Genomic DNA, 24,517 nt, shown 5'->3' on the forward strand with positions numbered 1-24,517 from the left:
TTAATATTCAGCATTGTTGTAGTTTCCTTCGATCTCCTTCGACCTCCCTTCGACTATGTTGAAGACTATCTACGACTACCTTCGACTACCTTCGATTACCTTCAATTACCCTCGATTACCTACGAATAACATGCCGATCTACTACGACCTACTTCGACTAAACCTATGAGTAAAAAAAGTATTGATTTTTTCCATGGCAACCTTTTTTTACTCGCGGGCATTTTTCAACATGTTGAAAAATACGCCGGGACCTAGCTGAGGCCTCGAGTACGCGGGGACTACTCTCGAGCATGAAGGAGAGTTACAAAGACCTCTTAGGACCTCGTATCGACCATGCTGCGAGTATGTCGAGGGCAAACTCGTCAGAACTCGTGGATTAGGTCGCCGCAGTGGGACAGCCCCTTCAGGGTAGCAGAACAATGGCAGGCCTACAAACAGGTATTTAGGTGTATGGCTTGGTGTATGTGTAAATTGGCCCTAGTGTGTGTAGGATAGTGTTAATGTGCGGGGATTGCTGGTCAGCGCGGACTCGGTGGGCCGAAGGGCCTATTTCCGCGCTGTATCTTTAAACTTAAGTAAACATCACCCCTAAGTTTGATTCAAAGTTCCCATTCCTCTCCATTCTCTTTACACCTTCATATTTTTAAAAATATGAACAATTTCCTCCTTGCAGAAGGGCACTCCATACATGTACAGCAGCAAACCAAGTATGTTCACTCCTGCTGCCAAAGGGTTGTTAACATACTAGAAGTCACTAAAAATCTACAATATACATCATCTGGCAACTTCCTGAGGCTAAAAATTGTGGTGGAGATGACACAAATTCTACTTTTAGTAATGAATGTAATAATTAATTTTCTGTAACCGTGCTATTTAATTAGATAATTAGCAAGGTTTATTAGATTTGTATTAATACATTCTATTATAATTTGAATACACTGTGGCACAATGTAATTGCACACTGTAAGGAAGTTATCATATTCATTGCATAGACAATATTTTTCATTCTGTACACAATATTTAAATAAAACATTTTCTTGATAATTTTTTTGGTTTAAATATGGTCAAATGGGAGGCTGAAACTATGCTAATTTCCCCCCATAATGCAATTATTTAATTCTCACTTGCATAATAAAGATATCCTTTATGATATACTATCAATAAATATGCAGATGATATTTAAATTGGTAGTATAGTCTTTAGTGAGGATTAGGATCAGTTATACGGCTGCTGGCAAGTTCATTTCACTGCACTTTATGTGCATGTGACGAATAAATCTGACTTGACTTGACTTGAGTTTTGAAGGTGGGCCAAGGAATGGCAAATAGAATTTAGCACTGGCAAGTGTGAGGTGTTGCATTTTTGTATGTCAAACCAGAGTAGGACTTACATAGTAAATGGTAGAGCCCTGGGGAACTTTGCAGCACAGAGAGATCTGAAAGTACAGGTGCACAGACACAAAATGCTGGAGTGACGTTTCAGGGTAAGACCCTTCTTCAGTCTGAAGAACTGTCTCGACCCGAAACGTCACCCGTTCCTTCTTTCCAGAGATGCTGCCTGTCCCGCTGAGTTACTCCAGCATTTTGTGTCTTTTTTTCGATTTAAACTAGCATCTGCAGTTCCTTCCTACACAGTACAGGCACATAGTTCCCCGAAAGTGCTGAGTCAGGAGGACAGTAGGATGAAGGTGTTTGGCACATTTTCCTTCATTGGGAAGGGTATTGAGTACAAAAGTTGGAACATCATGACGCAGCTGTACAAGTCACTGGTGAAACCACACTTGGAATACGGAGCGCAGTTCTGATCATTCAGTTATAGGAAGGAAGTCATTAAGGTGGAAAAGCCGCAGACTGATTCACTAGGATGTTACCTGGGCTTGCTGGCTTGTGAAAGAGGGAGGTTAGATAAGCTGGGAAGTGTTTTTTCTTTGGAGTATAGGAGCTGAGGGATGATCTTATTGATTGTACAAGATCATGAGGAGCTTAGATAAACTGAACGTTCACAATCTTTTTCCCAGTCTAGAGGATTCTAAATCTTGCAGGATAAGCTTAAGATTAGAGGCATGATATTTAAGAAGGACCTCAGAGGAAATTGTTTCACTTAGAGGATAGTTTGCATGAGCTGCCAGAGGCAGCTTTAGTAGTGGATACAATTATGACTTCCAAAAGACATTTGGACAGACATACGGATTGGAAGGGTTTAGCAGTCTATGGGCCAAATGCAGGAAAATTAGATTAGATCAGTATGCCAATTTGCCATAGACAAGGTGGGCCGAAGGGCCTGTTTCTGTGCTGGATAGCTCTAGAACTCTACGGTTCTGTGATAGATATTAATTATTAACCAGCAGTTGATGTACTGTAACACTGACCAAAGTCTTCTTGATTTTCCTATTCAGCCTTTACGAAGAAGGTTATCACAATTATCATGTGCTAACTCCCAGAAATGAAGAAAATTGCCAAAAGTGGTGAAGACTGCTCAATCCATCATGGGTACTGACTTCCCCCACCCTAGAAGTAATCTCTAGGAGGTGCGACCTCAAAAAGACAGCCAGCATCATCAGGGAACCACACCACCCTGGCCATGTTCTCATTTTACTCCTGCCATCGGTAAGGAGTTATAGGAGCCTGAAAACTGTAACATCCAGGTTCAGGAGCACCTTCTTCCCAACAACCATCAGCATTTACACTACAAACACCAGCTAAACTCTGAACTACAAACTACCTTGATTGCACTAGGGACTTGGGGCATTGTTTTTGTTTTTGCACTATATTGTTTGTTTGGTTTTATATATTGAACTTATTTTTGTTCTTTAATATGGCAATCACTACAGAATACTGCAGAAATGCTGTTATATGATGCAAGTAAGAATTTCATGGTTCCATTTTGGGGCAAATGGCAATAAAATACGCTTGACTCTTGGCTCTTGACTCATGGTTTGAATTCTAGCGTCTCCATCATCCCTTTCAATCTTCCCCAGGTTTCTCAGATAGGACCCATCCGATCCCTGTTGAGGGCCTGTCCCACGAGCATGCGACTCCATGCGGCAAGCGCGACCTAAAGGGCCTGTCGCACGAGCATGCCACTCCATGCGGCAAGCGCGACATGGTCGCTTGAACCGTGCGGCCTCGCTGGGCCGGTCACACTTCGATCGGCGGAGCTGTATGGAGTTGTGCGGAGCTGGTCCCGACATCGCGCGGGGCTCCGAAAAACTGACCGTGTTCAAAAATTCCGCGCGGCAACGGACTGCCGGCCCGCAGCCACCTCGACGCCGTACGCACCTCCTCGACGCCGTATGTCACGCGCGAACTTCCCGCGGACTTCGCTCAAACTTCATGTCACTCACTCGACCTCCGCGCGGCCCCTGCTTCTGGTTTAGTCGCGCTTGCTGCATGCAGTCGCATGCTGGTGGGACAAGCCCTTTAGGTCGCGCTTGCCGCATGGAGTCGCATGCTCGTGGGACAGGCCCTTAACTTGTGTCATCATTTGAATACATTTGTTTAGTTTAGTTTAGTTTAGAGATCAGCACGGAAACAGGCCCTTCAGCCCACCGAGTCTGCACCGACCAATAATACCCTCACATTAACACAAGCCTACAAATACTAGGAACTATTTACACTTATTCCAAGTATACAAACCCAGCCAATTAACCTACAAACCCGTATATCTTTGGAGTGTGGGAGGAAACTGAAGATCTCGGAGGAAACCCATGCAGTCATGGGGAAAATGTACAAAATCTGTACAGACAGCACCTGTAAACAGGATCGAACCCGGGTCTTTGGCACTGGAAGCGCTATAAGGCAGCAACTCTATCGCTGTGCCGACCCTAATTTGGTACCATTTCTCTATGAGTACTCTACAAATATCTTTGACAAATACTTATTAACCACCCACATCTTCAAGTAACTTTTATTTATATATTTTTGGGAAGTAACATAACCCTTCTTTACCATTACCCTAATAGCTCTTAATGATTCGGTTAATTAAATCCTCTGCACATTTAAAGCCTCAATAAAGGTTACTACAATCAACTGGATTGTCGTAAAAGTCCACCTACTTAGTAACACCCTTCAATGGACAAAATCTGCAATCCTAACCTCTTCTGCTATGTAGGACACTTCAGACATAAAACAATTTGGCGGAGTGCTAACTGCTCTCTGAAAAGATCTAGTGTGCCACTCTGTTGTATCATATTTGCCACACTGATACTGAAAGTCTGACATACTGTAGTTTCGATTAAATCCTGATCACAGGTTCTGCCTGTGTGAAATTTTGCATGTTGTTTCTGTGACTTAAGATGTGTGGGTTGGTAGTTTAATTGGCCACTGTAAAGAGCTTGCTAGTGGAGTTATTGAGATTGTGGGAGGATTCAGTTATAGGGGGAATTAGTGTGTTAACAGTTTAGTTACAGTTTAGTTACAATTTAGTTTATTGTCATGTGTACCGAGGAACAGTGAAAAGCTTTTGTTAAGGGGAATGAGATTGCTCTGGTAGCCTCGAGAGACTTGATGGGCCTAAGCGGCCTCTTTCTGCACTGTATGGAAATTGGAAAACAGACAATGTTATGGGTAAACAAACATGTAGAACAAAGTTGGGAAATGTTTAAAACAATGTTTAACAGTGCACTAAATAAAGTACAGTAGAAACTAAGCATTTATGAGACGCCACGCACGAATAAAGACTGAGGAGATATTAAAGGTCAGGCAAGGCATATATAGACAGCAGAGAGCATGATAGGATAGAACATGAAGGAATAAGGAAAGAGGTCAATAGAACAATTAAGACAAACTATGAAATCACAATATCAATGAAGATAGACAAAATAATTACAGATACTTTAATATAAAAAGAACAATTGGGATAGGAATTGGGTTATTAGAGGATAGACATGGAGGTACCGCAGGTAATGAAAGGGAGATGCAAGAAATATTTAATCATTTAGTTTTGCTTTAATGTTTACCAGGGAAATCAAGTCAATGATCATAATAACAGATGAGAAGACATGTAATCAAATAGATGCAACTTAAAGAGATGAAGGGTGTATATTGAAAATTCAAAGAGGATAATCCCCTGGTTCAGATGTGACATAGAATTAATAATTTGTTTGAAAGCATTGTAGTATTAGAAAACTAATGGCTGGCTTATGCAATACCTTTATATCTATATATAAAAGGAGGAATGTTGAAACAAGGAAATGCAAATGTTGGTTTAAACAAAAAAGACACAGAATGCTGGAAAAACTCATTGGTCAGGCAGCATCCCTGGAGAACGTGGATAGGTGATGTTTCGGGTCATGCTCACCAGTGATGCTGGCGTTCTGAAAAATGTATCAAACTTTTAAAAATATTGTAGATACGTCTTGTTCTATATAGTTTTGCAAACTTTTTCACAAACTACTACATTTGTATAATGCAGCCATTTAAACAGTTTTCTTGTATCACTAATCTTTCTTATCTGCACTAAACATTTCTTCCTTAATTACCAAATTTAATTTAATCACTTTTTTTTATCCTATGGGGTTCCAATATTCAATGAACTTAGCATTTTTCCTTACAGAAATATAATTAATTCTAATGCTTCCATCTTTTTGTGATCCAGTTCTCTTTCAGATCTCTATCATTCTCATTTAATTGACACAAGGAACAATGTATCCATGTTCTTGAAAGGCCTCCCTGTGGGTATCCAAGAGTAGCTAATGACATCAGGTTCAATAAACTCAGAAACTGGGTAAATTAGTGACTCGTTTTCCAAACAGATTTGAAAATAACCTCAGTCCGTTTATTTTATTGGGAAAATAAACACCTGAGCAAAAACCACCTTTAGTTTACTTTGATTTTTGTAAACTCTCACGATAATATATTGTCATTTTGCTACATTTTCCCCTGAGTCAGATGTGCTATCTGTTGCACTTCATTTCATTCAACTTTTTGAACCAATATCACATTAGATAAAAACATTGCTCAATCTATTTTTCAAATCTATTAAACATTTTCTACATGATGCCCATTATTAATAACTACTTCTGCATTTTATCTATAAATCTCAGCACTGCATAAATGGTTTCCTGAAAACGAGCACATTTGAAGATAGAACATAGAACTATATAGCACAGGGACAGGCCCTTTGTACAAAATGCCTGTGTTGGAAATGCTGTCAGAGTAATCTAATCCCTTCTGCCTACATATGTTCCATATCCCTCCATTCCTTATATATTAATGTTTCCATGAAAAAACCTCTTAAATGCCACAACAATATCTGGTTCCACCTGAAATCACTGGTAGATTGATTCAGACACCTGGCACTCTTGCCCCAAACATCAACTTTAAACTTTTCCCATCTGACCTTAAAGCCATACCTTCCACACTTTATGTGCAAGTGACGAATAAAACTTGACTTGACTTCTAGTATTCAACATTTCCACCCTGGGAAAAAGGTTCTAACTATCTATCCTATCTACATATCTCATAATTGTATATACTTCCCTCAGGTCTCCCCTCAATCACTGATGCCTCAGAGTAACAATCAAAATCTGTTCTCTAATCCAGGCTGTATTCTGGTAAACCTTCTTTGCACCCTCTCCAACAATCTTCGTGTAATGGAGTGACCAGAAAAGACACACAATACTCCAAATACAGCATCACCAAAGTTTATAAAGTGGTAACATGACTTTCTATCAATTATACTCAATGCCCCAACCATTGAAGTCAAGCATACCTGATGCCGTATTTGCCATTCTTGTGTATTGCTACTTTCAGGGAGCTATGGACTTGGACCACAAGATCCCTCCGTACATCAAAGCCATTAAGGTTCCTGCCACTAAAGGGCCTGTCCCACTTGAGCGACCTAATCCGCGAATTCTGACGAGTTTGCCCTCATACTCGCAGCATGGTCGACACAAGGTCGTAGGAGATCTTCGTAACTCTCCTTCATGCTCGAGAGCGGTCTCTGCGTACTCGAGGCCTCAGCTAGGTCGCAGTGGTTTTTTTTCAATATGTTAAAAAATACCCGCAAGTAAAAAAAGGTTGCCATGGAAAAAATCAATACTCTTTTTACTCGTAGGTTTAATCATAGTAGGTTGTAGTAGGTTGGCATGTTAGTCGTAGGTAATCGATGGTAGTCGAAGGTAGTCGAAGGTAGTCGTAGATAGTCTTCATCATAGTCGAAGGGAGGTCGAAGGAGATCGAAGGAGGTCGTCTTCACTCTCCATTATTCGGTGTCCAATTTTCCAGAAGTTAGTCATAGCTAGCTGAAGCTGGTCTTCAACATGGTCGAATGAGGTCTTCTACATAGTCGAAGGAGGTCTTCTACATGTCATTTTTTCAAACTCTTCTAAACTCGCCAATTAGGTCGCCCAAGTGGGACAGCCCCTTAATTGTATTATTTTCCCTTACATTTAATCTTCCAAAGTGCAACACTTCACATTTGCCTAGATTTTTGATCACTTTTCCATAAAAAATAATTTTGAATAAAATATCTGTTTTTTTAATGTTTGATTTTTAGACCATAGTATCGTGTTTTCAGCTGAAATGTGTGAAGAATCAGAGAATTGTAGAATAATATAGCAGGAAAGTAACTATACATGTCTGCATGTCTGCACCTCCCTTTCAAAGTGTCTCCACCTGGTTTCAAATGCCAACAAGCTCAGTATTAGATATTAAACAGAATCTGGAATTCATTCCCTCTTCTCAATAAATGGCCTTCAATGCATGTGCAGGGATTCAGGGAATCTTTTGCCCCAAGCACTTAGCAAGGCTCATCTCATGGTGTTCCCTCCTCTCATCATTAACAAAAGGTTAGGCTAAAAATAAGTGTTATACAAATAACAAGCTCATTAGGTGCGCATCTAAAACCAGAAATAGTCAGGTGCTCCAGTTTCAATGCTGCACAGAAGTGCACGGTCCAAAATTCAGATGGATACCATGTAACCCAGAAATGATTGCTATTGCAATCTGTCCTGGGTTAAATTACTTTTGTATGAATCACACATAAAAATCAGAGCCTGCCGATCCAACTTCGAGACAAGTACCTTTGTTGACCCGGAATTTGTTGAGGCATCCAATTTCCTTTGGTCTCCACTTGCCCGTCCATCAAATCGATTTGTGCCTTGAGCAGATTTCCCAGCAACTATTCCCTAAAGCGGTTGGCTCTGGCATGAGCTTTGTAGGACCTCAATCACTGTAAATGCCATCAAAATGCTTTGTTCAACGGGCAAAGCCACAAAGCCCACAACGGAAGCAGCAATCAGCAGTGTCAAAATACACATGCACGTGCAACTAAAAATTAAACATACCGGTTTAGTTTAGTTTAGAGATACAGGGTGGAAACAGGCCATTCGGCCCACCGTCCGTGCCAACCAATGATCCCTGCACACTAACACTATTCTACACACACAATTTTACCATCTCCGAACAGACAGCACCAGTACTCAGGATCGAACCCGGTTTCTGGCATTGCAAGCAACTCTACTGCTGCGACACTGTGCCACCCAAAACATTTAAAAATATTAAATAAACACACAGAAAATATTTTAAAGCAACTAAAAATAGGAATGTCACAAAATTTTGAGATTTTAAAAATCAAGCCTGTAATTTATCCCATCAGATAAAGCATAAAAAAACCCTTTAATATTTACCTAATTCACTTTCATATCTTCAGTATTAAAAATGTTATGGTCTTGGTTCTTGGTTTCTTCGTTCTTGGTCATTTTCATACTAGGAAATTAGCATATTCCCTATTGTTTTCTATTGACTTAACTCAAAAGCTGTGATTGAGGACAAGGGCCGGTTTACACAGACATACATACAGATCGGTTATGGCTGCCGCCATGTTCAACATGGCGGCCAGTGGCCACAATCCGATCTGTATGTACTGTGGAAGTTTTTAGTCACATATTTAGCATGAAAATAGTGATCATTGATGGACAATTACATTATGCAGATAATGGTCATGTTGCCGATATCGGGGCCTAATTAACTTATTTCGCATCATCAGATTAAAATTAAAATACACCAAAAACTAGATAAGATGTTAAATAAACGTCCTACATACCTTTTGTTTTAGCCTGAACTTGCAATCCGTGATTTTGAAGGCCTTGAATTTGAGCCCCAACTTTCAAATCCAGCGATTCAATAGACCAACAACGTGTTGAAAAAAACCCGCAAACGGATGACAAAATGGGATTTCCTCGATGGTCATTTTCATACTAGGAAATTAGCATATTCTCTATTGTTTTCTACTGACTTAACTCAAAAGCTGTGATTGAGGACAAGGGCCGTTTTACACAGATCGGTTATGGCTGCCGCCCTGTTCAACATGGCGGCCAGTGGCCACAATCCGATCTGTATGTACTGCGGAAGTTTTTAGTCACATATTTAGCTTGTTGTAAGAGGAAATCCCTCCCTGACAACAATGAAAAACCTGCAGTTTACTCCTCCCCCCCCCCCCCCCCCCCCCACCCCCCCCCCCCCCCCCCCCCCTACAGCCTCTCAAGTCCCACGCACAGCAGTCGGCAGACCTGGATCGCCACTGATGGCAGGGATTGTAACAATGCTACATGGAGCAGTAAGGTGCTGATTTTAACCAATTTACACATTTAATTGCCATAGTTTCTAGCAGAGCTATCAGTGAATTATTTAACCAGATTCATTTGGATCCATTGAGTATTTCATTGCATGTTTGAAAAATCACATTGCAGCCCCCAGAATGTGGAAACTCAGTTGCCAAAAATAAAAAACATTTCTATAACAGCAAAATCCGTAGATCTACCTGGACACTATATTTTGCCAATCTTTAAACCATTCAGAATTACACAATTGTAACAGCATGAAAGAAGGCCATTCAGCCCATTCGACAGAGGCTGGCGAAGCAATCCAGTCTGGTTCATTCCTCACCCCTTTTCCCAGCCACCTAAAATTGTTCTCCTGCAAGTATCCATCCAAATCCCTTTGAAAACAACCACTGAATGCAATTTCACCGGTCTGAAATGCAGTGAACTCCAGGTCATAATTGCGCTTGCTCGATGAACTAATTTCCCTCCTGTTACTCCACATTTTATTGCCAATCACTTTTAGCCTGATTCTTGTGGCTTTCAACATTGTTCGGCCAGTGGATCGTTACCTTCCGATTCATTTTTTGAGGCATTTTATTATTTTTGTCTCGACCATGATTTTACATGAATGCATAAAATAATCCAATGATTTGATGATACAGGTACTTTATTGTCACATGTACCTAGGTATAGTGAAATGCTTTGTATTGCACACAACTCGGTAAAATCATACAGCAGACCTCAACCTTGGCAGTACACAATAGTCGCCACATTCCTAGCGCCGACAAAGTTACAAAAAGTTCATCAAACAATTTATATAAAGTTCAATGCAGATTAAAAAATATTACATAGAGAAACCTAATCAGATATGAATTAAGCCTCATACTTGAACATCACTGACTGGAAAATATACCTCAGGGTAGCAAAGGTGATGCACTTACCCTCTGACAGAACACATTCAGTGACAGTGATCCATGGCCATTTATCCTTCAGCTCCACAGACCACAAAGTAATAAATTAGAATGTCCTGTTCATCAAAAGACTGTCGCTACGGCTACATGAAAAAGAAAGGTCCAAAGAATTAATATTCCAATTACTTCCTTGACATCATTGATGTAACTACCACTTAATTTCTGTTAATCATTCTCATCCCAAATGCACCAATGTAAAACTATATGAAGTAGATGTAAGGGCTTATTAGCTTAGCAGGTTTCTTGATACCTTTGACTGTAAACATGCACTCATCAGAACTAAATACTTTATTTTTCCATTAAAATTGACAGGAAAACAACATGTTTGCCGTAAAATTTGGATGTAGTTAAAAAAAACACAGCTATTTTACTTCGGAGTCACGTGAGTGACTACGTGAAGAAGCCACCAGGACGCATGCATGTCATATCGCTTCACGCATTGCGAAACGACAGGCGGGGTGGAGCGTTCCCCCGCAGCGGTAAGTTTAAAACCGAGACCTGCAGGTAAGTGAATTACTCTGCGGTCGTTGTTTGTTTCCCGTACTGTTTCACAGGAAGGGGAAACTATGGACAAACCAAAGAAGTCTACAAGGGCTGCATCTAAGCTGGCTGGGGAGGACCGCGGAGTTGCAGGCAGCCAGCAGCGGCTGACGGCACCAGAATCACCGGTAGTGGGATCAGCTGTGCCCGACTTGGCCCCCGCGCCGGCCAGATCAACACCACGGCCGGGCGGGAAGGCAAAACGGAAGACTAACAGAGCCGTTGACTCAGACGAGTCCGACTTTGAGGAAATGCCGCGGGCGGCCAGCGACCGTGATCGCTGGAGCTGAATGGAGCGGCTTATGGAGCAGATGCTCCACCGTGACAGACTCCGGGAGATGGAGGCTAGTCACCATGGGTCATATAAAACACCCATGGCAGCACCTTACCCAGGGCTGCACAGTGCATCTCACTCGACAGAGGGGAGTACTGGGAGCCAATTTTGGGCTGGCTCTGAAGGGGGGTTTGCTGAACAGACAACCAGTGTGCAGGGGGTGCAAAAAGAAGAAAATCTCCTGGAAATGGTGTCCAAGTTTGTACAGCCAGACCAGACTGGACAACAATTAGAACAAAAACTAGCATCCAGCATTGACTTCCTATCATTCAAACAACTACAGGAACAGGCTGTAATGGACACCACTGCCAAATATCTGGCACCGGCAAATTGTGTATCCCTCAATGTTCCCGTGGTGAACAGTTGTATCTGGAAACACATTGGAGCGGGAATCAGAAGCCAGGATGTAAAGCTTCAGAAAATCCTAAAATTGTTGACAGTGGGGATCACAGCATTTGCTCGCACAGTGGATGGGAAAGAGATGTCAGAACAACAGCAAGACGCACTGGCATTATTCTGCAATACGCAATATGAGATCAATAGTCTCAGGAAGAACGCCATCCACCCAGCCTTAAACCCAAAGTTTGCAGGGTTGTGCAAACCTGGAGGTACTAAGCCACCAATACTACTATTTGGGGGCAACCTGTCAAAACAGGAAAAAGAGCTTGATGAGGAGGCTAAAACCCTGGGGCTCATAAAGGCGGCAACAGGAAGGACCTCCTACACACAAAGACAGCACCCTTACGCACCCACCAGCAGAGCAAGACATACAGAAGCTGGTGAAAGCTCAAAGGCCGGGCATACAGGACAGCGGTCTTTTTTAGGCCATGGCCCAGACCGGCCTTCATGGAAGATGCTCAAACCCCAAACCCAAACCCCGGCGCCTCAACCTCTACGGCGACTGCACAGGAAGAAATAAACCTTCCACTGGTAACCATGGAGGTAGGTGGGTCTGGTTCCTTCCAAAAAACAGAAAGTGTAAATAATACACAAATTGGTGGTAGATTACATTTTTTTTTGGAGGCATGGAGTGCAATAACTACTGACACTTATATCCTAAATAGTATTCAGGGATATACAATTGAATTTGTGCACAAAAACTATCCTCCAGTTCAGCATGTACCGAACCGAACGTTCGTGCTTTCACGACAAGAAAAACTGGAAATGCATGCTGAACTGGTGAGACTTTATACTAAGGGGGTTATTGAAAAAACCCAACACGATTCTCTGAAATTCGTGTCAAATATCTTTACAAAAAACAAAAAAGATGATGGTTGCCGCATCATCATAGATTTGACCAAATTGAATACATTTGTGCAGTATATTCATTTCAAAATGGAAACCTTTGTTACTGCCAAACAATTGATTTCCAAAGGCTACTTCATGGCTTGCATCGATTTAAAAGATGCTTACTATTCGGTGCCTATACGAACGGATCACAGACGTTATTTAAAATTTAACTGGATGGGGCAGCACTGGTAGTATAGAGCTCTACCCAATGGATTAACATCCGCCCCCAGACTATTTACCAAAATCTTGAAACCAGCCCTAGCGTTTCTTCAGAAACAAAAACATATGGTCATGGCTTACCTAGATGACATATTAATTGTGGGCAAAACTTTGGAATTAGCCAAACTAGCTGTATCAGCCACCAAACAATTGTTTGAGAAACTGGGGTTTATCATCCACCCAGTTAAATCTAAGCTAATGCCTTCCACCATTATGGATTACTTGGGGTTCACAATTGACTCAGTTCACATGTCGGTGACTTTACCAAAGGACAAGGCTACAGTCTTAACTGAGGCCTGCAACAACCTCATTGACATCAGTGAACCATCTATTAGATTGGTAGCAAGGGTAATTGGCAAAATTGTGGCTGCTTTTCCAGCCACACAGTTTGGACCTTTGTATTACCAAAATTTACAAAGGGCAAAGGTACAAGCACTCAAAATCAATACTGGTCATTTCGATAGGCCAATGAAGCTACCAATCAAAGCAATTACGGAATTACAATGGTGGAGGGATAACATTCGGCATTGTTCCAGCCCTATTATTGTCAGCAACCCTTCAGTGGTGCTACAAACTGATGCCAGTGCTCATGGTTGGGGTGCTACCAATTCCATCTCCAGCTGTGGAGGTAGATGGAATGCACAGGAGGCATCATTACTTCAGACACTTGGCATAAACTACTTGGAAATGTTGGGTGCGTTCTATGGTCTAAAATCATACTGTTCAGGAATGCATCACCAGCATGTTAGACTACAGATTGATAACACCACCGTGGTGGCATATATTAACTATATGGGTGGAATCAAATCGGTATCATGTGATAATCTGGCTAACATAATTTGGCAATGGTGTATTCAGAAAAATATTTGGATATCAGCTAGTTACCTACCAGGTAACCTCAATTCAGTGGCAGACACCAGGTCACGCAAATTCAAGTCGTCAAGTCAAGTCAAGTCAAGTTTATTTGTCACATACACATACGAGATGTGCAGTGAAATGAAAGTGGCAATGCTCGCGGACTTTTGTGCTAAAAGACAAACAACCAAACAACCAAACAAACTATAAACACAATCATAACACACATATTCTTTTACATAATAAATAATGGAAGGAAAAAACGTTCAGTAGAGTTAGTCCCTGGTGAGATAGGCGTTTACAGTCCGAATGGCCTCTGGGAAGAGACTCCTTCTCAACCTCTCCGTTCTCACCACATGGCAACAGAGGCGTTTGCCTGACCGTAGCAGCTGGAACAGTCCATTGCAGGGGTGGAAGGGGTCTCTCATGATATTGTTGGCTCTGGAGTTGCACCTCCTGATGTATAGTTCCTGCAGGGGGGCAAGTGAAGTTCCCATAGTGCGTTCGGTCGAATGCACTACTCTCTGCAGAGCCTTCTTGTCCTTGGCAGAGCAATTCCCAAACCAGATGGTAATGTTCCCGGACAAGATGCTTTCCACCGCCGCTGCGTAGAAGCACTGGAGGATCCTCGGAGACACTCTGAATTTCCTCAATTGCCTGAGGTGGTAAAGGCGCTGCCTTGCCTTACTCACGAGTGCTAAGGCGTGTGATGCCCATGTCATATCCTCGGAGATGTGGACTCCCAGATATTTAAAACAGTTCACCCTATCCACAGGATCCCCATTTATCCTCAAGGGAGTGTACGTCCTCGGATGATGTGCCCTCCTAAAGTCCATGATCAGCTCCTTCGTTTTTTTGATGTTCAAGAGGAGGCTGTTATCCTGGCACCAGAGTGCTAGACCAGCCACCTCCTCCCGGTAGGCCTTCTCATCGTTGTCTGAGAACAGGCCCACCACCACAGTGTCATCAGCAAACTTAATTATTGAGGTGGAGCTGAACCTAGCCACACAGTCATGTGTGTACAGGGAGTACAATAGGGGGCTGAGGACGCAACCCTGGGGCGATCCTGTGCTCAGGGTGAGGGACTTCGATGTATTCCCTCCCATCTTGACTACCTGGGGCCTGGCGGTGAGAAAGTCCAGGACCCAGGCACACAGGGAGGTGTTGAGCCCCAATTCCATTAGCTTCCCGGCCAGTCTGGTGGGGACTATCGTGTTGAAGGCTGAACTGAAGTCTATGAACAGCATCCTCACGTAGCCCCCCTTCTGGCTGTCCAGATGGGAGAGAGTGGTGTGCAAGACCTGGGAGACCGCATCGTCCGTGGATCTGTATGCGAACTGCAACGGGTCCATGTTCCGAGGGAGGAAGGCGCAATGACAACATCGAATGGATGTTGGACCACAAAGTGTTTGCTGATACTGTAGCATGGTACGGAACACCAGATATCGATCTATTTGCATCTTGGCTTAATCACCAGTCGCCAAACTATGTTTCTTGGGAACCAGACCCTGGGGCATCAGCGATGGATGGCTTTTCGCTGCATTGGGGGAAATTGTTTTTCTATGCATTCCCTCCTTTCTGCCTCATCAGTCGGGTATTATGCAAAATACAACAAGACTCGGCGTCTGATATTTTGGTAGTGCCCGATTGGCCTACTCAACCATGGTTTCCCGTGATTCACAATATGGTTTTAGAACCATGCATCACCGTTCCGAAACGACCAGACTTGTTGGTTCATCCCGTAACGGGGGAAAGCCATCCATGCCATAATAGGACAAATTTATTGATTTGTAGAATCTAAAGAAACCACTTCTGGACCTGGGACTGACGGACCGATTATTGAACATAATCTCAGCGGCTCACAGGCAGTCCACCAAGAAATAATATCTGATCTACATCAGGAAGTGGGAAATATATTGTTTTAGAAACAACATCGCTTACAGTACGACGAACATAACTTCTGTTCTGGAATTCGTACTGATTCATTATGATGAGGGGCTCAGTTATAGTGCCATTAACTGCGCCAGAAGTGCCCTTTCAACATATCTGTGGCAAGGATCAGAGCGTCATTCTGTCGGGACTCACCCCTTGGTAACCAAACTTATGAGGGGAATTTTTAATATTAATCCCCCAAGGACAAGGTACTCCCATATATGGGATGTGAGTGTTGTCCTCACGTTACTGTGGAATTGGTCTCCAGTAACAGCTCTGTCCCTGCAAAGACTAACACAGAAAATAGTCATGCTGATGGCTTTGGTCTCAGCACAAAGAGTTCAGTCATTACATAAATTAAGGCTGGATAATATGACCTCTTCAACGAGAAATATAACTTTTTACATCCGCGATTTAGTCAAACAGAACAGACCGGGATCATCAGGCCTCAAAATAGAATTTAGAGCATACCCAATAGATGATCGTCTATGCATTATGAGACATTTATTATTATACATAGAGAACACCAAACAGCTCAGAGGCAATGAGATGGCATTACTGATCAGCCACAGACAGCCCCATAATAGGGTATCGGTTCAAACAATTTCCAGATGGCTGAAACAGGTTTTAACAACTGCTGGGGTGGATACTAACATATTCAAATCTCATTCCACCAGAGCTGCAGCTACATCGGCAGCAATGGAATTGAACGTACCTATGGACCAAATCCTGGGGACAGCAGGATGGTCAAAGGAAAAAACGTTTCAACAATATTACAATAAACCAGTGGTTAAACCTGTGACATTTGCAGAATCAATTTTAAGTGCTGTATCATGATTTACCCCATAAGACAGGGGCTATAATTGTGTTGTTAATAAATTCATCATGGGTTTTCAATGTCAGATTCAGGTTTGAATATGTTAACACAATTTCCTCCCTTAGTCAATTAAGGCAGATGTGAGGCATGGACTCTTTTCCACGGCATGAAATCACAGAGCTTTGAAATCTTCACGTAGTCACCCACGTGACTCCGAAGTAAAATAGTAAGATTAAATGAGAACTTACCAGTTTGAAGTTTGATCTTTATTTTATGAGGAGTAACGTTGAGGGATTATGTGCCCTCCGCTCCCAGCCTCGATCATAAAGTTCAACTGGTATCCTGTTCTCTAATCTTACTATGTTTAGTTCATTACTGTTATCTGTGATTTCACACCGCTGCTTTGAAGAATGACACGCATGCGTCCTGGCGGCTTTTTCACATAATCCCTCAACGTTACTCCTCATAAAATAAAGATCAAACTTCAAACTGGTAAGTTCTCGTTTAATCTTACTATTAAACTAGCATTGACGAACAGTCTCTTGCCCAGAGTAGGGGAATCAAGTGTAATGGGCATTTGGCTTTATTTTGTGTGTCATTAATTATGGCATTTGCCTTTTAATTTTAGTCTGCCCGTAATTATGTGGGTGTGATTTATTACGTAGTAAGTGGCGTGTTTGCTGCTGGGCTTATTGCGCAGAAGCTGTTATCTAGTTAGTTTAGTTCTAAGGACCATGGCCGAGAGTTTCGCTTTTGACCATGAGAAGTTTTCTAACGTTTATAAGCGATAAGCTGAAGTTTGACGAATTTTAAAATGTACGAGTAAAAGAAGAAGGTTGGATGGATATCTTACTGTTTTTCTTCAACAATGAAGAAACTATTAATCAAAAGACTGCATTATGAAGATTTATCTTTCAAGAAGCTTTGAACTTGAAGGACATGGAGAGCTCACATGCGTATTGAAATGACATTCTCCTAATGCCATGTTTTCTCCGGAGTGGCTAGAGAGATAACGGAGCGACTTCTTGAACAATATAATAATCTGCCAATACATCAATTGAATTGAATTGAATTGAATTGAATGCCTTTATTGTAATTCAGACCTTACAGTCTGAATGAAATTTCGTGCCTGCAGTCATACATACAATCATACAATAATAACAACAATAAACACAAATTAACACCACCACAGTGAGTCCTCCAAGCACCTCCTCACTGTGGTGGAGGCAAAAATCTTAGGGCTGCAGTCTCTTCCCTCCTCTTCTCCCTCTGCGCTGAGGCGATTCCCCACCGGGCGATGGTACAAACAGTCCCGCGGCTCACCGAACCACGCAAACGGGCCAGCTCAAACACCGCGGCCCGGGGTGGTCGAAGCTGCCGCCCTCCAGTCCAGCGGACACAGCCGCTGGCCCGCGGCTCAACCCCGGACTCAGGTCACCGCCGCCAGAACGCCGTCCCAGCCACTGGAGCACCGTTCCAGCCCCGAGCCGGATCGCCCTCACGCGAGTGCCGTTCCTCCCTCGAGCTGGGCCGCTCCGACGGGAGCGCCATTCCTCCCTCGGGCTGGGCCACTCCGACGGGAGTTCCGTTCCTCCCTCGGGCTGGGCCACTCCGACGGGAGCACCATTCCTCCCTCGGGCTGGGTCACTCCGACGAGAGTTCCGTTCCTCCCTCGAGCTGGGCCGCTCCGACGGGAGCGCCATTCCTCCCTCGGGCTGGGCCACTCCGACGGGAGTTCCGTTCCTCCCTCGGGCTGGGCCACTCCGACGGGAGCGCCATTCCTCCCTCGGGCTGGGCCACTCCGACGGGAGTTCCGTTCCTCCCTCGGGCTGGGCCACTCCGACGGGAGCGCCGTTCCAGCCCCGAGCTGGGCCGCCCTCACGGGAGCGAGCCCAGTGCAAGTCCTGACTGGCTCTGCCTCCGGAGTCTCGAGGCCGCCAGCTCCGCCATCAGGCCTCAGCGCAGACGGAGGCAGAGAAGGGGGATACGATAAAAAAGTCGTATTCCCCCGAAGAGAGAGACAACAAGCCCCGTTTCAACTCCCCCCCACATAAACACAACCTAAAAAACAAAAACTAACTAGACAAAACGAAAAAAAACAACATAAAAAAGTAAAGACAAACGGACTGCAGGCGAGCCGCAGCCGTTTACCAGCGCGAGGGCATAGGTTCAAGGTGGAGGGGGAAATATTTAATATGAATCTGAGGGGTAACATTTTCAGAGGAGGTAGTTGAGGCTGGGAATATTGAGATTATTAAGAAACAATTAGACAGGTACATAGATAGGACAGGTTTAGAGGGATATTGACTAAACACAGGCAGGGGGGACTAGTGTAGATGGGACATGTTCGTTGGTATGGGCAAGTTGGGCCGAAGAGGCTGTTTCCACGCTGATTGACTCTATGACTCTCTGACTCTAGAACTACATTTAACCATTTGAATAACATAATAGTAATTTAACTTTACGAACATAGAACTTCAAATGATGAAATTTGCATGAATGTATTTGTATGTTAAAGTTCACATATTATACACGTATTTTCATTTGTTCACATTCATAATGTACATAGATTCATTAAAGGGCCCCAGGTTTTATTGACGTCTGCTCACGCCAATGCTAAATAAAATTAAAACGCTGACATTTGTTCAGAGATACGTTGCTAATATAATTCAATTAGGTCATTTAGATTACTGTTGCACTCGCAATTATTCAGTAATTTAATTATTAATACATGGGAATTATTCAATACCTTGATATCTCATGTGTTGTCATAGTCATAGATAGAATCATCAAATCGTACAGTACAGAAACGGGCCTTTTGGCCCCTCTTGTCCATGCTGACCTTTTGGTCATCCACACAAATCTCATTTGCCTGCATTAGATCCAAATCTTTTTCTGCCTCGCCTGGTCAACTGCCTTTCTAAATGCCTCTTAAACATAGTGATTGTATTTGATTCCACCACCATTTTTTCAGATATCTGTCACTCTACGATATGCAAATATTCCCCTCAAATCCTTTCTTTCATCTTAAATCTATGCTCCCTTATTTTTGATACTCCTACAATGAAACAAAAGATTCTGACTATCTGCACTATTTATGTCTCTTATTATTCAAGTTCCATTAAAATATAAAAAATATGTACAAAAAATCCTTTCTTTCAAATTTAGTACCTGGTAATTTGTTTAAATTTGTTGTTTAAATTTATAATAAAAATAATAAGTTTTAAATCAAACCATCACTGTACATAATAACACAATTTATATATGTCATTTCTAAAGTATCAAAATTCCAGCTCATATATACTTATTTCTGTTTGATAAAACCAAATTTCCAACCGGATGTAATCAATTTTAAAGGTAAGTTTTTTTTAATTGTCACTGGCAATTACAAACAGTTTTTGAAATCATTTTCCTCCCCTTAGTGGTGTGTAGATGGTCTTGTATCATTGATTTCACTCTATTGCTGTTATTTTGTTAATGTTGCAAGTTAACCAGTATTGTTTGTCTGCTTTGCATGTTTCAATTCTAAAATGCATTATGCATTAAAATTGAATCACAGGATCAGAAAAGGTATAGTATGAGAAAACACTGCATAGAGTCATAGATTGACACACTGAGGAAACAGGCCCTTCAGCCCAACCGGCCAACACATCCCAGCTACACTAGTTCCACCTGCCCGCATTTGGTCCATATCCCTCCAAAGCTGTCCTATCTATGTGCCTGTCTAACTGTTTATTAAATGTTGGGATAGGCCCTGCCTCAACTATCTCCTCTGGCAGCAAGTTCCATAAGTTCCAAAGTTTCACACTTTGTGTGAAAAAGTTGCCCCTCAGATTCCTATTAAATCTTTTCCCCATCACTTTAAATTTTCCCCTTCACCTTAAACCATCACTATGCATAAACCATCACATAAATCTGTAATTCTATTTTTCTGATCTTATTCTTCCATCTGCATTGGCCAATGTATAATTTTCTAAGACTGGCAGCCATCCCATACCTGGCCTGATTGGATTTTCCTGAGCCTATGCGGGCTGAACTTCACGGGTAAGTGTTGGCAGTCCAGCAGCAAACTGTCAATGTTCTCCCTGCAGATGTAAACCAGTCCGGGACTTTTGATGCATGTGTATCTCAACATGGGAGTCCTAAACTTGCTGTCTGATTCCAGCCAGCAAATGTATCATTATGCTCTGCTGCAGAGCGCAAACTTGCTGAGACTCACCAGCATTTACACTAGGAAATCTGCTGCTGGAGATTGTGCCAAACTAGACCTGGCACCAGACCTATGAGCCCATTTATTTCAATGATGATTTTGCAGTGTGAGGAAGAAAAGTAAGAATAAATTACAATTTTAATTAATTCTGTTTGCAGTAATTTCATAATAATTTAAAAGAATTTTAGGTTTTTGCAACTTTTTAAAGATTTTTCATATTGTTATTTGTCTATTTCAGTTTTAACAATATTTGAATTATCCTTAATGTCAGCGATCTTCAAAAGCATTCCAAAACCTTGATAGTTCTGACAGATGGCAAAGTTATTTGGGATTTTGTTTATTCCATAAAGGTGCTATGTAAAAGTGAATGATTGTTAATGTTGAAGACTAGATTAAATACAGTTGGAAGTTTGTTTTTACCAACTGGAAATAATTGTATAGATGAGCTGGAATTTTGACAATGTAGGAACGGCAAAGATAAATTGTGTTATGTCTTTTGTGAGTGGTTAAATGCGACATACGTTTCTTTAAATATTCATTCCACATTGGTAGCATTAAATGCATGATATGGTAGTATCATTACTGAATTTAGGAGGTACAGTACCTTCTATTTGGAAAGAATTTTGGCACCAGATACTGCTATCGTCAGGGATGAGTTTCCAGGAAAGCATTCAATATTATACCAATATAAATCAGTAAGTTCTCAAGATTGATTTTGTGTCTGGTTATTTATGTCTGTAAAGGATGTTAAAGTGACTGTGAGTTAGAAAGGAGAAACATTCATCTTGACCACGACTGGAAAGCATGCACAGGGTCTCGATAAGATCAATGTCAACAGTAATGCCCAATTATATATTGAACCACTTACCCTGATTAAGATTGGTACTTCCTGAATGAGAGCAACCTGAACCTGATCAATGAGGCACTGCGTGGCACCAGGGTCTAGCACAATCTGTGGTCTTGTAGGCTAGCAAACGAAACACCCACAAAGCTGCCGAGAACTCTTTAATAAATAACAAAGCCCCCTCCACTTCCACGCACTACTGATAATATGTATGACGTCCATTGGGATTGTGATCTGATCATTTGTCCAACTTCTAAACCCAACAAATGTTTGTGTACCCAAACCCTACCTTGACCCTCTGTATTACAACACACAATGTTCAACTATTCAAGCTATTCCATTTCCCAATGCCACTCCCCAATTTTCTTCTCTTCATCCTTGTACTGTTGCTCCTGACTACACCAAATACATTCACATTCCTCTCTCTCATTACTCTACAATAGCCTCCAATCCACCTTAATTGACCCTGCACTGTCTTGTGTTTAGGTGATGACACTGAAATATATAAAAATCCCCTCCCCTCAACTTACATAAACTCTGCAGCTTTAGCATTCATGTGAACCTTTACAACCTCAAAGCCATCAGACTCATGGCAATTTTGCAACTTCAAAGCCATCGGACTTAACTGGAGGGGGACCGATATTCTGGCAGGCAGGTTTGCTAGGGCTATACGTGTGGGTTTAAACTAAATAGTGGGGGGGAGGGATTGACAAATTGGGAGTATAAAGATGGAGTTGAAGGGGAAGTGACTACAGGAAAAATTACAAAAGATTCTCGAATTAATGGGAAGGAAAGTTCGAGAAGGGATAAAAGAGTACGGTCAGGGCCAATTGCGAATATGGAGGTCAAAGTGTTGTATAAGAATGCGCGAAGTATAAGAAATAAAGTGGATGAGCTTGAGGCTCAGTTAGAAATTGGCAAGTATGATATTGTGGGAATTACAGAGACATGGCTGCAGGAGGGCCAGGGCTGGGAACTGAATATTCAAGGTATACCTCCTATCGAAAAGACAGAAAGGTGGGCAGAGGGGGTGGGGTAGCTCTGTTGGTGAGGAATGAAATTCAGTCCGTTGCAAGGTGTGACATTGAAACAGGAGATGTGGAGTCAGTATAGATAGAACTAAGGGACTGTAAGGGTAAAAAGACCCTGATGGGACTTATCTACAGGCCCCAAACTGTAGCTTGAGCATAAGGTGCAAGTTGAATCAGGAACTAAAATTGGCATGTAGCAATGGGAATGCTGTGATTGTTATGGGAGAATTCAACATGCAGGTAGACTGGGAAAATCAGGTTGGTACAGGACCCCAAGAAAGGGACTTTGTAGAGTGCCTTCGTGATGGATTCTTAGAGCAGCTTGTATTGGACCCTACCAGGGAGAAGGCAATTCTGGATTTAGTGTTATGTAATGAACCGGATTTGATAAAGGAACTTGCGGTTAATGAGCCATTAGGAGGTAGTGACCATAATATGGTCAGGTTTAATCTACAATTGGAGAGGGAGAAGGGTAGATCGAAGGTGTCAGTGTTACAGTTGAATAAAGGTGACTATGGGGCCATGAGGGAGGAGCTGGCCAAAGTTGACTGGAAAGATACCCTAGTAGGGATGACAGTGGAACAACAATGGCAGGTATTTCTAGGAATAATACAGAAGGTGCAGGATCAGTTCATTCCTAGGAGGAAGAAATATTCCAAGCGGAGTAAGCGTGTCTGACGTCAAGGACAGTGTAAAAATAAAAGACAAGAAGTACAAGGTAGCAAAGATGAGCGGGAAGCAAGAGGATTGGGTAATATTTACAGAGCAACAGAAGATAACTAAAAAGACAATACGAGGAGAAAAGATGAGGTACGAAGGTAAGCTAGCCAAGAATATAAAGGAGGATAGTAAAAGTTTATTTAGTTATGTGAAGAGGAAAAATTAGTTAAGACCAAAGTTGGACCCTTGAAGATCGAAAAAGGTGAATTTATAATGGGGAACAAGGAAATGGCAGATGAGTTGAAGAGGTACTTTGGATCCGTCTTCACTCAGGAGGACACAAACAATCTTTCTGATATAGTAGTGGCCAGAGGATCTGGGATGACGGAGGAACTGAAGGAAATCCATATTAGGTAGGAAATGGTATTGGGTAGGCTGATGGGACTGAAGGCTGATAAATCCCCAGGGCCTGATGGTCTGCATCCCAGGGTACTTAAGGAAGCGGCTCAGGAAATTGTGGATGCATTGGTGATAATTTTCCAATGTTCTATAGACTCAGGATCAGTTCTTGTGGATTGGAGGGCAGCTAATGTTATCCCACTTTTTAAGAAACGCAGGAGAGAGAAAACAAGGAATTATAGACCAGTTAGCCTGACATCGGTGGTAGGGAAGATGCTGGAGTCAATTATAAAAGATGAAACAGCTGCACATTTGGATAGCAGTAACAGGATCGGTCCGAGTCAGCATGGATTTACGAAGGGGAAATCATGCTTGACTAATCTTCTGGAATTTTTTGAGGATGTAACTAGGAAAATCGACAAGGGAGAGTCAGTGGATGTAGTGTACCTGGACTTTCAGAAAGCATTTGATAAGGTCCCACATAGGAGATTAGTGGGCAAAATTAGGACACATGGTATTGGGGGTAGAGTGCTGACATGGATAGAAAATTGGTTGGAAGACAGAAAACAAAGAGTAGGGATTAACGGGTCCCTTTCAGAATGGCAGGCAGTGAGTGACTAGTGGGGTACCGCAAGGCTCGGTGCTGGGACCGCAGCTATTTACAATATACAAAGAAATAAGAAATTAAAAATAATAAAAAGCATTGAGTAAGATTAAAAATTAAAAAAAGTCACAAATGCTTTAGTCTGAATGATGCTGATTCTTGCCTCACAATTGCAAACATATTAGCCTTGCACCAAACACATATGTTTATGTTGCGTAACTACTAAACCCCCACAGCAATCGTGCCGTGTTTCTTCCCTGACAAACA

Source organism: Amblyraja radiata, chromosome 20 (assembly GCF_010909765.2).
Source record: "Amblyraja radiata isolate CabotCenter1 chromosome 20, sAmbRad1.1.pri, whole genome shotgun sequence".
NCBI classification, from domain to species: domain Eukaryota; kingdom Metazoa; phylum Chordata; class Chondrichthyes; order Rajiformes; family Rajidae; genus Amblyraja; species Amblyraja radiata.